This window comes from Triticum dicoccoides, chromosome 5B, assembly GCF_002162155.2.
Source record: "Triticum dicoccoides isolate Atlit2015 ecotype Zavitan chromosome 5B, WEW_v2.0, whole genome shotgun sequence".
Lineage (NCBI taxonomy): Eukaryota > Viridiplantae > Streptophyta > Magnoliopsida > Poales > Poaceae > Triticum > Triticum dicoccoides.
Genome location: NC_041389.1, coordinates 216,910,083 through 216,920,762, shown reverse-complemented (window position 1 = coordinate 216,920,762; position 10,680 = coordinate 216,910,083).

Sequence of the window (10,680 nt, the reverse complement as noted above, 5' to 3'; positions counted from 1 at the left end):
CCGAGGTTAAAAGCATGTTTAATGAATTTCTAGAGGGACTTAAACTATCTACTGCGCCAATGAAAGTGGGTGATCCTACTAACAAGGTGACGGATGCTATCTCCGACAAGGGGGAAGCTAGCAATGAAAAGAGTCCTTCTACTAGTGGTAGAAATGGCACCGGCATCTTTGCCCATGTGGAACCCCCGGTTTATGGAGGGCCAATCCCCTCCACTCATTTGAATCATGCCGGTCCACCTCCTAAATATGAGAAACATGAAGATTTTGATAATTGGGTCTATCGCCTTAAGCGTCATTTGAAACATGTGAACACTAACCTTTGGAGAATCATTGAAGAAGGTTTTTATCCTCATGACCCAAGCAACTTCACCCCTCGAGAAGCCGTGGACAATCAATTCAATGAGAGTGCTCTCTTCATCATCCAAGATGCAATCCTTCCCGAAGATCTCCCTCACCTTCGACCCCATGTCATGGCTAAAGAAGCATGGAAATGTGTCGAGGGTCTCTATCGTGCAAGTGCTAGCATTCAACGCTCCAACTATGAAGTGGTGAGAGATGAAGCCGATGAGTTTGCAATGAAAGAAGATGAAGAACCTCGTGAGCTCTTTCGAAGAGTGACCAAACTCGCGGTGGCACTTCGAGATCATGGAAGCAAGGACACGGATGACAATTGGATCAAGCGGAAGTTCCTCAAGGCCATGATGCCCTACAACAAGGCCATGTCCTCCATCATTCATCAACGACCGGACTTCCACTCCATGACCTCAAGTGAAGTGTTGGATGAGTTCGTTGCGATGAGCATCTTGGACAAGACCGCCGACAATGCGGTGCTCCATTCTCAAAGGGCAAAGAAGCCTAACCTTGATTTGAAGGCCAAGGTTACTATGGAAGAAGAGGAAGAAGTGGAAGATGAGGAAAGCAACCCCGAAGACACCAAGTTTGACTACCATGAGCACATGGCCCTTGCTTCAAGACAATTTTGGAGCAAGAAGAGCTCAAGACCCAACTTTAACAAGAACAACTCAAGTGGCGTCAAGGGCAAGCAACGAGTTAGAACTTGCTTCAACTGTGGCAATGTGAGCCATTTCGTTGCGGATTGTCCTTACGAGAAGCGGGAAGACAATGGTGGCAAGTTCATTCGGAAAGACAAAGCCAAGTCCTTCCCCAACAAGAACAACTTCGCCAAGAAGACTCCCACTCGTGGGTTGGTGGTTCAAGAAGAATACCAAGAGGATGACGATGATGATGAAAATGAAGAAGCAACGGCCATGGCGTCCGTTGCCATTGCTACTCCTCGGGTGTCTCTCTTCGAATCACCCAACGAAAACATCACCCCTAGATGCCTCATGGCTAAAGCTTCAAACAAGGTAACCCCCAACATCACAACCACCATCATTACTAATCCCTCCTTGGAGGATTGCATTGATGGACATGTTGAGTCTAATGAGGAAGTGAATGAATTTGAGTCTTTTATGAGTAAGCTCAAGGGAAAGTCCAAGAAGCACTTTGTTGCTCTCTTGGAACAACTTGGTGAGGCCAATGACATGATCGAGGCTCACGAAGAAACCATCTCCAAGATGGAAGGTCATAGTCGTGACTATGCCGATGAGATATCGGATCTCTCTAATGCTCTTGAGGAAGAGCGTGTGCATCGTTTGACTCTTGAGGAGTCACACAATGATGACCATGCTAAGTTAAAGAAAGATCTTGATCATGCTCTTGTCATGTCTCGTGTGCTAACCTCCGAGAAGGCTAAACTTGGGGTTGATCATGCTAGACTCAAAGAGGAGTTTGAGATACTTGACAAGGCCCACAAGGTCTTGAAGGGTACTCATGCAAGCCTCAAAGAGTCTCATGCTCAACTCCAAGTTAAGCTAATCAAGGAAAAGGCCACCTTTCCTCATATGGTATTAATTGATAATGCATGTGCTACTAACCCATGTTGTGAGCATGTGCATCTTGTGGAGGAGAATGCCAAGTTGAAGGACCAACTTGAGAAAGGCCTTGTGACTTGCATTCAAGGTGAGAAGAACCTCAACGACCTTTTGAGCAATCAAAAGGAAGTTGTGTCCAAAGAAGGAATTGGGTTTGCACCCAAGTCCAAGAGCAAGAAGAAGAAGAAGAACAAGACCAATCGTCCTCCTCCTCTCAAACAAACGTTCGTGAAAGAGGGAGAGGGTGCTCCTAAGAAGAAGGAGAAAGTGAAGGGAGTTGATGTCCAAAAGGGCAAAAGCATTTCCTCAAACAAAGCCGGCGACTTTAACCCGTCATATGTGTTGTGCCGTGCTAGTGATGGACATCTTTATGCTAGATTTGTTGGTTCTTCCTTTGAGTACATTGAATGGTCTATTTGGGTTCCCAAGACCCTTGTTACTAACATAAAAGGACCCATTACTAAATGGGTACCTAAAACCAAGCATTGATCTCGTGTAGGTGTTTGCTTCCGGTGGGGGATCATGGTTGCTCGACAGTGGAGCAACAAATCATATGACCGGGAGCAAGGACTTGGTGGTGGACGTGCAAGAGATTCCATCTATGCCCACCAATGTCGAGTGGGGTGATGCATCACATTCTAAGGTATTGGGTCTCGGCAAGGTTGTCATTTCTCATGATCTAACGATCGAGAAAGTCATGCTTGTTGAGTCCCTTGCATTCAATTTACTTTCCGTTCGTCAACTTGCACTCATGGGCTTTGCTACATTCTTTGATATTGATACCGTGGCCCTCTTGTGGAGCAAGACTCTTAAAGTAGCCTTTGTTGGGCATGTCGAGAACGATCTCTATGTGATTAACTTTTCGGAGCGACCCACTAAGACCGCGACATGCCTAATGGCTAAAGTTGACGTGGGATGGCTTTGGCATCGCCGTTTAGCCCACGTCAATATGAGATCTTTGCAAAGTCTTCTCAAGGGGGACCATGTTCGTGGACTAACAAATGTTAGTTTTGCCAAAGATCGTGCTTGCAGTGCTTGTATCGAAGGAAAGCTTCATGAGAAGGCTCACCCTCCTTCAACCATCATCTACTCGACGAGACCCTTGGAGCTCCTTCACATGGATATCTTCGGGCCTCCATCTTTTGATAGTCTTGGAGGAAGAAAGTATTGCTTGGTGATTGTGGATGATTATTCAAGGTACACTTGGGTATACTTCTTCAAGAGGAAGAGTGAGACTCAACAAACCGTCATCAACTTTGCAAATGAAGCTCAATGTCAACATGATGCAAAGATCTTGACAATAAGAAGTGACAACGGCACCGAGTTCAAGAACTACACCTTGGATGAGTTTCTTAGTGATGAGGGGACCAAGCATCAATATGCGGCACCTTACACCCCTCAACAAAATGGTGTTGCGAAGAGGAAGAACCGGACATTGATGGATGCGGCAAGGGCCATGATGGTGGAGTTCAAGTCTCCGTATAACTTTTGGGCCGAAGCCATCAACACTGCATGTCATGCATCCAATCGGCTCTATCTTCGCAAAGGCTTGAACAAGACTCCTTATGAGATTCTCACTGGCAACAAGCCCAACCTCAAGTACTTCCGGGTGTTCGGTTGTAAGTGTTTCATTCTCAAGAAAGGTGTTCATTTGTCTAAATTTGAGGCTAGAGCTCATGAGGGCATATTTGTTGGTTATGCTACAAACTCTCACGCTTACCGTGTCCTCAACAAATCCACCGGACTCATTGAGGAGACATGTAACCTGGAGTTTGACGAAAATAACGGCTCCCAAGTGGAGCAAAGTGGTACTTGTGATGTTGGTGATGAAATTCCTCCCCAAGCCATAAGAAGAATGGGTATTGGTCAAATCCTACCCATTGAGGAACCCCTTGTGGCCGAAGGAGAAGGACAATGCTCTACTCAAGTAGAGCCATCATCTCATCAAGACCCACACGCTTCCGAAGAACAAAGTGAAGGCCCTCAACATTGTGAACAAGACCAAGGGCAAGATCAACCTCAAGATGGTGGAGAACCTCTAAATGATGCCCAAGGTCAAGTTCTCCCCCTCGAGCAAGTTCAAGATCAAGAGCAAACTCAAGCTCAAGAACAAGCTCAAGATCAAGAACAAGCTCAAGACGGCGCTCAAGATGATCAAGTCAACCCTCCTCTCTCCACATCCGAGGAGGAATTAGAGCGTCGCGCCGCGAAGATTGCTTCCAAGCTCACCACTCAAGGCCATCTCATGGAAAATGTAGTTGGAAGCCTAAGAAAGGGGGTAAGCACTCGTAGACAATTAGCAAACTATTGTGAACATCACGCGTTTGTCTCTTGTGTTGAACCCCAAAAGGTCTATGAGGCGCTCGAAGACTCGGATTGGCTCAATGCCATGCATGAAGAACTCAACAACTTCGAGTACAACAAAGTTTGGAGATTGGTGCCAAGGCCATCGGGGAACCACAATGTCATTGGAACCAAGTGGATCTTTAAGAACAAGCAAGATGCTCATGGGAACATCATTCGCAACAAGGCAAGATTGGTAGCACAAGGCTACTCCCAAGTCGAGGGTATCGACTATGGTGAAACCTTTGCTCCCGTTGCTCGTCTTGAATCCATACGTTTGTTGATTGCCTATGCTTCTCATCACAACTTTAAGTTGCAACAAATGGATGTGAAAAGTGCTTTTCTTAATGGTCCTATTAATGAGTTGGTTTATGTCAAGCAACCCCCCCGGGTTCGAGGACCCCTACTTCCCGGATCATGTGTATCAACTCGATAAGGCACTCTATGGCCTTAAACAAGCCCCACATGTGTGGTATGACCACCTTACCGAGTTGCTACAAGATCGTGGATTTGAAGTAGGACTAATTGATCCCACTCTTTTTACTAAGAAGGTCAACGGGGAGTTGTTTGTATGCCAACTATATGTTGATGATATTATCTTTGGTTCTCCTAACAAAGCTTTCAATGAGGAATTTGCCGCTCTCATGACTTCCAAGTTTAAGATGTCTTCGATGGGAGAGTTGAAGTTCTTCCTTGGTTTTGACATCAAACAAAGAAGAGAAGGAACCTTCATCAACCAAGCCAAATACACTCAAGACATGCTTAAAAGATTCAAGCTGAGTGATGTCAAGCCGGCTTCTACACCAATGCCTACCAAGTGCCAACTTGACATCGATCCCAATGGTAAAGCGGTGGATCAAAAGGTATATCGCTCCATGATTGGCTCCTTGCTTTACCTTTGTGCATCTAGACCGGATATCATGTTGAGTGTGGGGATGTGTGCACATTTTCAAGCCGCACCAAAGGAAAGTCACTTTGTGGCGGTCAAGCGAATCTTTCGATATTTGGCTCATACCCCAAACTTTGGCTTATGGTACCCAAGAGGAGAAAACTTCAAGCTTGAAGGTTTCGTGGATTCCGATTGGGTGGGAGACAAAGTGGATAGGAAGTCCACTTCCGGAGGGTGCCAATTCCTTGGGTGCTCTTTGGTAAGTTGGTCTTCCAAGAAGCAAAGTTGTGTGTCTCTCTCGTCCATCGAAGCGGAGTATGTGGCGGCCGGTAGTTGTTGTGCTCAACTCCTATGGATGAGGCAAACTTTAAAGGAGTACGGTGTCATTTGTGACAAAGTGCCTCTTTGGTGTGATAATGAAAGTGCCATCAAGATTTCTCTCAACCCGGTGCAACACTTCAAGATGAAGCACATTGAGATTCGGTATCACTTCATCCGGGATCACATTAGGCGAGGGGAGATCGAGCTCAAGTATGTCAACACTCATGATAACCTTGCAGATATTTTCACGAAGCCCTTGGATGAAGCAAGATTTCGTGAGTTAAGGCATGAGCTAAATATCATTGATTTGAGCAATGTGACTTGAACCCGTGCACCCCCCACCACACTCAACTTGTTGTCTAGTTTAGGTGTAGGCATGGACATAGGGGGGGTGTTGTTCTCTCAATGAACTCTCCCTCCCCCCATTATGCATAAAACGATCAACTCTTTCACATTAGCCATTTGTGATGGTACTTGTGCTTCAAAGACGAGTTTTGGTCATGGGCCCAAGGATAATTCTTCGCGGTGCCATATCAATTGACTCAAACATAGGTGGCTCCGGCCACCGCCCTCTCTTGAGAGAGGCCAGAGTCCGCTCCTCTTTTGTTTGGTTGCCTTGAAGGAGTGGGTTCCGGTTCATTGCTCGTGTTTATGGTGTCTTGTTGGTCTTTGTTTTTAGTATCTTTGCCTTCCCGTTCCTTTCGTGCGTTTTTCTGTGAGTCTAGAAGCAGTTTTTGGTTGCTGGCGGTACTACCGCCGCTGGCGAGCGGTACTACCGCTCCCCAGCGCGGTACTACCACTGAGGGGCATGGGCGAGGGTTATATCGGGGGCAGGGGGAGTTTCTTCTCCCCCATACCCATTCGCTCACCCCACGCCTGTTCCTCTCTCTCACCAGCAACCGGCGCCGCGGGAGGGCTCCGGCGGCTCTCCCTCTCCGGGCCATCCCTCTCCATTCCCTTCGGTGGAGACGATCCCCACCTTGTCCTCTTGCCATGGATGCCGGTATTGCCCCCGTTCTCTTGTTCTTTTTGTCTAGGTTTCCAATCTAGCATCTTAGGGGCAATAGCAGTTGCATCTCTAGATTTTTGGCCAAATCTAGGCTTGAGTTGGATGGAGAATGCTTCTAGGCAGTGTGGATTTATGTTTGGTTGGAGTATTTTTGAATTTGGTAGGACGGTAGTGCCGGATCTGACCATGATAGTAGGAAACTGCTGTTTCCCTGCCCAGAGCGGTACTACCGCCCTCTCCAGGGCGGTACTACCGCTTGGAGCGGTACTACCGCTCCCTATGGAGCGGTACTACCGCTCATGGCGGTACTACCGCCAGCAGGTCATTGTACTACCTCCCTCTACCAAATTCCGCTCTACTTCTACCTTACAGTGATCTTTTTGCCCGTGTTTTGTGGCTTATGCTTGTGCTTTCTGGTTGTTTGTGTGTTCTTGTATGTGGTTCCAGGTGATGAGGTCCCTGAGCATCAGGCTCGTCGGGTCAATCCCGGACGTGCCACGTCCAAGCGCTACCGTACCACCGAGCCTGCCGGAGGATCCTCAAGTGCTGCACCTCCACCTCCACCTCTACCTCAACTCCAGAAGAAGTCAGGGGTCAAGCCCAAGCCCGGCAAGACTGTGCCAGAAATGCCGCCAAAGGAGTTCTGGGCAAGGCACCGCCGCAACCCGTATGAAGCTGCCCAAGAACCCACTTTGGTCAACCGTCCGTTCTGGACTAAGTTCCAGTTTGCCATCTTCTTCGATGTTCTCAAAGCCAAGAAGAATTTCTTTGTCAACGTGCACTCCATCGACACTGACCATATGGAGCAAGATCCTGACTACTTTGGTGAAGCTCTTCAGATGTGCACTCAACTGAACATTCTTGGGGTCATGAAATTCAACAAGGACTTTGATGCTGATATTGTGGCCCAATTCTATGCCACGGTTCACCTTGGGACTGATGAGGACAGGACACTCACCTGGATGACCAATGGCAAGTTGCTTTCTGTCAAGTGGAGAGCGTTTATGCAGTTGATTGGGGTGCAAGATCTTGGACTTGAGTCTCCTATTGGCTTTCGCCCTCACACCCGCGCCCATTGCACCCACAAGCAAGCTCTCTGGCCCTACTGCACTCTGAAGGTCAACCAAGAGACAAAGAAGGAAACCTATGAGCTGCCTGCCTATCTGGATATCCTTCACCGCATCTTCAGAGAGACTCTTTTCCCTCGCATTGGGAATCTAGACCAGGTTCACTCTTATCTTGTGGACATGCTTCTTTTCTGCCAGCGTGAGAAGGAAAATCCCACCGGAGAATCTTTGGATATTTCTCATGTGATGTGGTCTGAGATGTTGTCTACTATCTCCGAGCGCAAGTGCCCGATCTATGGTCCCTTCATCATGATGCTTATTGAGAAAGCCTGGGATCACATATATCCTAATGTGCCACTGGAGTGTGGAGAGTTGATCTCCCATGATGTCAAGCGTCTGAGGAAGAAGGATAACTGGGGCACTCAGGCCCCTAAGACTGGAGTCCCTTCGTCTGCTGCTGCCATGGAGACAAAGGAGGAGCCTGCAACTGATGATGATGAGGATGATGACTACATGCCTTCTGAGGCAGAGCCCTCTTGGGCTAAGAAGCTCAAGTCTAAGATGAAGAAGCTATTCTGCATGGAGGCTCACGGTCAGTACATGACTCATGTGGCTGAGAAGAAGGCTCGAGGTCGTCACAAGGAGCTCATGCGTCAGTTGGGTGCTACTGTCAAGAGTGGATCTGAGGACCAGCTCACTAAGGAGGAGGAGTGGATTCAGCAGCACTGCCCGTGGACCGATTCTGAGGCCGAGCACTTCCAGACTGACGATGGTGATGCCGATGATTCCGCTGGGCTCTGATGCGTGTGTCCCTCATTTGCTCTCACCTGGAGCCGTAGCAACACTCCCTCTCCTTTTTGGTGTCTCGATGCCAAAGGGGGAGAGAGTTTAGGGATTTGCGAGTGTGTCTTTCGTCTCTTATTCGTGTCTTGTTCGTGTTTTCCTCGCATTTGCTTTGGTTGGTTTGTCTGTCAGACCTAAGTTCGAGTGAGACTTAAGTTCGAGTCATATGGTGTAAGACATATGCTACCTTCATTTCCAGTATCATTATCTATGTCTATCTAGCTTATGAGTTGCGTGCTTTTCTTGTTATATCATCTATGCTGCTCTCATACACCATGCTTAGATTATTGGTCTCTAAAATGTAGGGGGAGCTTTGATCCTAGTATGTGTGCTGTGCAGTCCAAAGCACTTATCTAAATAGCACACATCTAGGGGGAGCCCATCTACATGTTAGGACCGTAGGGTTTGTATGCTTACTATATATCGTGTTTATGCAAATCCCGTATTGTCATCAATCCACCAAAAAGGGGGAGATTGTAAGGGCATATTTATTCCCCAGTGGTTTTGGTGATTGATGACAATGCTTTTGCAGACTAATCGTGTGCGTTAAGTTCTTTCAGAGAATCATCCATTGGCACGAGACGATTTCCTCCCCTCGGTGTTTTATTCAAGACGGTATAGCTCCTGCATTTCGTTGTTGGTGGACTAGTTTCGTAGGAGTCACCGTACTATTAAGAGGGGATCCGCTTTGGTAAGACTAGGGTGGAATCAACATGTACACATCCTTATCACACCCGTCGTCTTCCCTTCGCATCTTTGGAGCTACACTTCTCTTCCGTAACCTGCTTCGCCCTGTGCCAGCGGTAGTACCGCGACCTACAGTGGTAGTACCGCCGAAGCCCCCCAGTGGTAGTACCGCTCTCAGCGGTAGTACCGCTCGCAGAGCGGTAGTACCACTCACGGGTTTCGGCCGTAGTACCGCAGTAGTACCGCGCCTACTACCGCCTCGATTCGAGACGATGTTTTCTCGTGTCGGGTTTTGCGGCACTAGAAGCGGTAGTAGAAGTGGTAGTACCGCTCCGAGCGGTAGTACCGCTCCTACTCCCGCGGTAGTACCGCTCTGGGGCCAGTGGCCTGACTCCCTAGTCAGCGTGGTAGTACCGCTAGGTAGGGAGCGGTAGTACCGCTCTTAGCGGTAGTACCGCCCTTCCCTAGCGGTAGTACCGCCTTGTGCGGGGCTGCTCAGTGGGGTAACGGTTGGATGTGTTCCCCCACTATATAAAGGGGTCTTCTTCCTCCTAGTTGACCTACCTCTTTCCCCCAAAGCTCCATTGTTGCTCAAAGCTCCATTTTCGCCCGATCTCTCTCCCTAGCCAATCAAACTTGTTCATTTGCTCGGGATTGGTTGAGAAGGCCTAGATCTACACTTCCACCAAGAGAAATTTGATTCCCCCCACTTATCCCTTGCGGATCTTGTTACTCTTGGGTGTTGAGCACCCTAGACGGTTGAGGTCACCTCGAAGCCATACTCCATTGTGGTGAAGCTTCGTGGGGTTGTTGTTGTTGTTGGGAGCTTCCGATTGTTGTGGAGATAGCCCCAACCTTGCTTGTAAAGGTTCGGTCGCCGCCTTCAAGGGCACCAATAGTGGAATCACGGCATCTCGCATTGTGTGAGGGCGTGAGGAGAATACGGTGGCCCTAGTGGCTTCTTGGGGAGCATTGTGCCTCCACACCGCTCTAACGGAGACGTACTTCCCCTTAAAAGGAAGGAACTCCGGTAACACATCCTCGTCTCCACCGGCTCCACTCTTGGTTATTTCATGCCTTTACTCTTGCAAGCTTACTTGTTGTTACATCCCTTGCTTGCTTATGTACTAGTTGTTATTGCATCATATAGGTTGCTCACCTAGTTGCACATCTAGACAACCTATTTTGTTGCAAAGTTTAATTTGGTAAAGAAAAGGTTAAAAATTGTTAGTTGCCTATTCACCACCCCTCTAGTCAACCATATCGATCCTTTCACCCCTGCCTTGATGCTCCCTCGCACCACGCGCCTCCGTTACCTACCCCGCGCGATGCATGCGGCATACGTGGTTGAGGATAAGGGCATGGTGGGAAGAGTGAATTGGTAGTTACTCCCTCGTGCGTTAAAGTCATTCACGGGCCATTATAAGAGTGGACCCACCACGATTGGCTTTAAGCGACACGCAGGAAAACCGGAAACTGGCCCGGCTGCAAGTTCATGAAGAAGCAAAGAAGATCTCAAGGGGCCAGCCACTTCCTCGCCCCTGCCTATGCACTTGTTAGGGCCTACCCCGACGATGCCCGGCAGTG